Below are 6,740 nucleotides of genomic sequence, written 5' to 3'. Positions count from 1 at the left end.
TTTACATGCCTACTGGATTTTTCTGTAAAACAATTTATATTTGTCGACTTTTATCACACGAGAAATGTGATGTTAAAATGTCAATGTTAGAGATTTATAAATTAACCGGATGTCAGCAATTCATATGTTTAATGGGAAATTAAAACTCTTCATGAAACACTTATGATACAGAAATAGTACTTGTTTATATATTTTATATATTTTTACTTTTCCGTAATTAATTTTGAAAAAATTGTGTTTGTACCTTTCTTTTAAAGTATCATTTACTAAAACATTTAGCTTAAACTGTTCTGAGCGTGAGTGAATTATGTCGTTCTATTTTTTTTCTGTTTCTAGACGGCTTTCTCACATTGAATATATCTTGCAAAATAACTTCTATAGATCTGAAGATGAGTATCTGGTATTTTGTGTTTTGAATAGAGTTATCTTTATGGCTTTAATGCAAAATTAGACTTAGCCATATTTGCTTGTATCAATTTATATGCAGAAATCATAGAAAATGGTTTGACAAAATGCAATGTTGTAAGTGTAATCATTCTAATTTAGATAGACCCATCCCCTCCGCCCATTTATACCCTCATGTATGTTTTTATTCCAGAGTTTCTGCTTCTTATAAATTCGTATAGCATCAGAATCAATGATGAGAATTGTAAAAATTTATTATACAGATATATGTTTTATAACACCATGACACCAAAACTATTAACAAAAATTTAATTATTGCTGTCAACTTCGTTCTTGAATTAATTAAAGTCACGAAATGTATAATTTATATTGAAAAGAGTGGCGAAACTTAAAAATTATACAAGACAGGTGATTTTCTTACGGATTTAAGGTTATTTTATACAGATAAATGACTGATCATGTTTCATTTTATATTTCTTTGGAAGAAAATACAAATGTTACCTCGCTACATATTTATCTTTTAACTGAATATAAGTGAACACATTATCCTGTATTCATGCTATTTGAGATGAGGAAGTTAATGAAGGGATTATCGATATAATAAAATTTGGGCGTATGACCAGTTGAAATATTTTTCTACACATTTAGGTATTGGAATATTGTAACATTGTACACGATCCATTACGCAATTGTGAAATACAAATCCTTGATCCCTTAATCAAATTAAAATTTGTCTATTGTAAAAAAAATAGTATCCAATCAAAAGAGCGTTATATAATTATAAAATGTTATAGCGATTGATAATTGTATGTGATAATTCTTGGCTGATTAAGTGTTACTTTGAAAGGAAATCCTGCAGTGCTGTCCTTTTTTTCAAAGATAATGATATTCCAAAATAAGAATTACAATTTTTTGTTTCGTGTCAATTCAAGCGAATAAAGATTAAACCGCATGATCTATTATAAAATTGAGAAAAATAATATACGACAAACGAAAATCAACGACAAACAACGTATAACATAGATCTTCTATGGCTAAGGAAAAGTACTTATTCAATGAGTTAAATAGATAACGAACTGTATAGGCGCAATACGTCTCATCTCAGCGTCTATTTACAATTCATAATCATATAAAAAGATTCCAAACAAAACAAGTTATATGTTATAATAATGGCCTGTCTAGGTTTAAGATTATTTACCCTTTATGTAGACCATACGTCGTGAAAGTATAACACATTATAACATATAATAGTTTGGCTAACCAGAGTTATTCTATTTGATACTTTGCTATTTTTTTATGTTTTGAAACAGGAAAATACAGTATCGCCATGGTGAGAAAGTTTCTGTTGAATCATTTCTTAATATTGTCATTGTAAAATTTGTTTACAAGTATTTAAACTTCAGCAATTTTATCTCTACAACTACGATTGGAGCAAGCATAGTGACTTATGTCTATATGACTTAAAGCATATCTTGGTCTAATTGAAAATGTATCCTAACAATAAAATATATCTAGGTAAAAAAACTATTAACTAGTCATTATATAGTTCAATTGTACATTTCGTCCGTTTTTATTCATTTACAACTTGTTGATTCATCCTTTTTGTACGTTATTCTGCATACTTGGAACTGTTAGTCCTCCTATTTTGTGATGATTATTTGATTTGGTGTCTAAATCCATATTTTCAACCGGGTTTATTCGTTTTACACAATGTTAAACTTTGTATAGAATATATCGTGTGTTGGATTTCATTCTTTTATTAGTAGCCTTTGTAATCATACTTCTTTTATTTACACCTTCTTTGCAATTGTATGCAACATTTAAACTCCTACGATTTTGGGTTTTTTTAATTGACGTTTTATATCAATATCTTCTTCCGGGTGTAGTCGCATTTCAATTTCCATAGAATCGTGTGCTGCATTTTATTTAATGTTATAAATAGTCCTACTCCCTTTGTAAACACTGTCTTTGTGTATTCGAAAAAAGTAAAAACACAAAAATACCGAACTCCGAGGAAAATTCAAAAAGGAAAATCAAAAATCAAAGGGCAAAATCAAAAGTCCAAACACATCAAACGAATTGGTAACAACTGTCATATTCCTGACTTGGTACAGGCATTTTCTAATGTAGAAAATGGTGGATTGAACCTGGTTTTATAGCTAGCTAAACCTCTCACTTATATGACAGTCGCATCAAATTCCATTAAATTGTCAACGATGCATGAACAAAACAAACATTCTCAAAGAGTAAAAATGTCAAAAATAGGGGTACAACAGTCAATATTGTGTTATCATCTTAATATCTCTACATAAACAACAAATGTAACAAAGAAGCACAAAAAGGCATACATTAATTTAACATTCTCATTTTGCTTTTCTTATACGGCTGAATTTATCTATGTAAAGTCTACCCATAATGATAGAAGGTTTCATTACTGGTTTAAAAATGCGCGTTTGAAATTCGCACAGGTAGACATAAAAATAATTTTGTCGTATGACGGCATACATAAATGAAGACTTACGTAAAGTTGATATAACAAAAACAGACTCAACAGTAAAAGTAATAATAATAAATAAAATAATGGTGTGGTTCAAAGTATGACGGGATACATAAGAACAGTTTCACGTCAAATACGGCTGAATTTATCTATGTAAAGTCTACCCATAAATGATAGAAGGTTTTCATTACTGGTGTAAAACAGCGCGTTTGAAATTCGCACAGGTAGACATAAAAAATAATTTTGTCGTATGTCGGCATACATAAATACAGACTCACGTAAAGTAGATATACCAAAAACCAGACTTAACAGTAAAAGTAATAATAATAAATAAAATAATGGTGTGGTTCAAAGTATGACGGGATACATAAGTACAGTTTCACGTCAAATGTATATCATGAAAAACAGACTAAACAGAAAAAGTAGTATTATTGAATAAAATAGTTTTGTCATTCATAGTATTCAAGATCCTTAAGTAAAAGTAATATCAATCAATGAAATAATTTTGCCGTTCAAAGTATGTGGTTTTACATAACCACTGAGTCACTTCAAATGATTATCTAAAAAAGACTTATAAAAGAATTCTATAATACGTAATTAAGATGATAACAAACGTCAGTACGCAAAATCTATCCTTCAAGACCATCTTGTATTATTTGTGAAGTTGATACGGACTATTTATCAACAAGTTCTGGGTATCTTCCGATGAACTTTTTTAGAAAAAGGACGAGACGTTCTTTGACATACCCCTGGTTCATCAACTTTCTGCTCAGACACTGGTGACGTTTTACAAAGTCTGAATAGGAGCTGCAAGCTCTTGAATACCTAATAAGTTGGGAAATGTATATTCCATATGCAGGTGAAGTTGGTATATTACTACTAAGGTGGGGGAAATTGATAATTTCAAAATTAAAATCGTCTCGTTTGTCATAGATTCTGGTACTGAGATGACTGTGTATGTCAAATTCGAGGTATAAGTCTAAAAATGAGGCGGAGGAAGCCGTGTCTGTGGTCTCTTTAATTTCTAGTTCTGGTGGGTATATTAATGGAATCCAATCAGAAAAGTTTTGGATTGTTAATGGAAAGAACATCATCAATATATCTGAAAGTGAAGTTAAATAACCTGGCTTCTTTGATCTTCTTGTTTTTGACAAGTGTCTGAAGGAACTCCGATTCATATGAAAATAAGAAGAGGTCAGCAAGGAGAGGCGCACAGTTCGTTCCCATAGGAATGCCGACAATTTGTTGAAAAAGTCTACCTCCAAATTCAACAAATATGTTGTCAATAAGAAACTCCAGCATACTGATCACTTGTTCCTCTGTGTAGTATGTTTTACCCTTTTGTTCCTTATTAACAAAATATGCCTTATGGTATCCCAAAGTGATAAATTTATAGCGTATGCTACCATTTTTATGATGAAAAGCATTGTGGATTATTTCTTTTAGACGGTTTTTCAATTTCACATGGGGAATGGTTGTATACAAGGTTGAAAAATCAAAAGTTTTAATAGAACTAATTTCAGAAAAAGACCGAGATTTAAAATTATCAAGAAGTTCTTTAGAGTTTTTCAGAATCCACATATGGTTAATACCACTACGAGAGTAAACAGTTTCACAGTATATCTGAAGACCCTCTTTAACTGCGGACAGAATTTTAGTCAGTCTAATGGACAATTCTTTAGTAGAACAAGCAGATGAGCCGGCAATGTACCGTTGTTTGTACGGAATTTTGTGAAGTTTAGGTATCCAATACAAACAAGGTAAGTCCTCCGATTTGTCGTTCAATGCAATGGTCATAGAAGCCATGAAGGACTTATGATTCGCCAAAATCTCATCCTTGTCAAATGATATGTTTTTGTATGTGGGATTACCTGAGTGTTCATTTATTCCTAATTCTTTTATAAGACACTCGTAGTAATACGATTTACATACAAAGACAATATTATTTGAAGCTTTGTCCGCAGGAACAACAACATACTTATCTTGAAGAGATGATAGACATTTCACAGCCTCTTTGTCACTGAAAATGGACTTAGGTCGATCATTCACACAGTTTTTCAACTTATGAATGCGACGTTTTATCAGAGACCTGATTGTTTTGACCCATTCTGACAAAGTGTCCAGTTGAACTTCTTCTCGCTTAGCCCATGCTCTGGCGTAGTTCTCAATGGAATCCATAATTATTTTGAAGTTATGGTTCCAATTGATGTGTTTGGGTTCTCTAAACTTAGGACCACGAGAAATCACCTTTCGGAGATTATCATGTTGAATTATGTTTAGATCCCCAGTAATAACATGGCCAGAGGGGCTGTAATTGTAAGGCGAGTTGGAACAATCACATGTCAGAGGTTTTTTTAGGTATTGTTCTAAATCAAGGTCATGTAATGCTTGTTTATAGTTAAATATTTTGGGTGCAATGGTTTTGGTGTAACTGTAGGATACAATAGGAACAGACTGATTTTGAAAATAAATAGGAATTTTAGATGTTACCTCCTTGTTATGTAGAACGTTGCTGATGTTGATTGCATCAATTCCTCTATTGTTAAAGTGAACAGGAAGGAATTTTCTCTTTTCCTCACGTAAAGGTTCCGATCTTACTGGTTTAAAGAGACGGAAAAGAGCTACATCACAAATTATACTGACAAGTCTGTATATTGGAGAAAATGTATTAGTACCTCCTTTGTCAAGTGCATAATCTCTCAAACATTTTAGAAAATTAACCGGCAGTGAAAAAAGAATAGTTCTAATGTAATGTAACCCTAACGGATGATGCAGATGAGAAAGAAGGTCATCAAAGCTTCCAGAGGCCGATCTAGATATGGAAGACTTTTTTACATTAGGTCGATGGTAACGTTTTTGTCCATGACTACGTTGGTTTCGTAAGGTAGTATTAAATAAACTCATTACATTAACATCACTGCAGGCTGGACTTGACAAATTTCCTACTCCTTTGACATTATCATTGCACCCATATGGCATTGCAGTACCCAGTTCCCTTATCCAGAAATTTTCTCTATCTTTTCGGAAAGGAGTACTAAGTACTGCACTATTTGTGTGGTGATAAATTTTCTCGATGATCCGTACTTTCATAGATAACGAAGGGTCATGGTCCGATTGATTAAAGTGGTTATAAAGAACCCTGAATTGCGGATCTTTATTATCAGACCGGTGTTGATTCATCCTTTTACGTAAAGTTTGTCGAGTTTCACCAACATAAAGTAGTCCACACAAAGTACATTCGATTCCGTACACTACATTGTCCGTGGAACAGTCCAGAGGTTCGAAAGATTTTGTATAATACGTTTTTCTTGTTAAGTTACTGGTGAAATCAGGAGTCGTGATTAACATATCACATGTCTTACACGTACTCCTTTTTCCTTTTTTTGTGTTTACAAGACGAAATGATAGGTGTTGATTCACTTGTAGCAGGTGTTTTCAAACAGTCGAAAATATTAACGGAACATGGCTTTAATTTATGAAAAGTATCTGAATTTTTAAAGTAGTAATTACCTTCTGGCTGAACGTACGTCAAATCAGGGGTATCCCGGAGGATATTCCGTGGAACACACAAATCAAATGCTACAGTGTTCCGTGTAGCAAAAGGGGACCTTGGTAACCCGGGCGACGTCCCAGCCGGTTTGTTCTTAGTATTATTTGTATTCATCATGCATAAAGCTACCAAGTTAATGATGCCCTCGGGGGAAAATCCACCAGCAGTAAAGTTTCTTCTAGGAAGAAACTTGACATCGACTTGGTTGTAGTAAAAAGTAAAAACACAAAAATACCGAACTCCGAGGAAAATTCAAAAAGGAAAATCAAAAATCAAAGGGCAAAATCA

Source organism: Mytilus trossulus, chromosome 9, assembly GCF_036588685.1.
Source record: "Mytilus trossulus isolate FHL-02 chromosome 9, PNRI_Mtr1.1.1.hap1, whole genome shotgun sequence".
NCBI lineage: Eukaryota > Metazoa > Mollusca > Bivalvia > Mytilida > Mytilidae > Mytilus > Mytilus trossulus.
The sequence above is the reverse complement of the archived record's forward strand: the minus strand, read 5'-3'. Positions refer to the sequence as shown.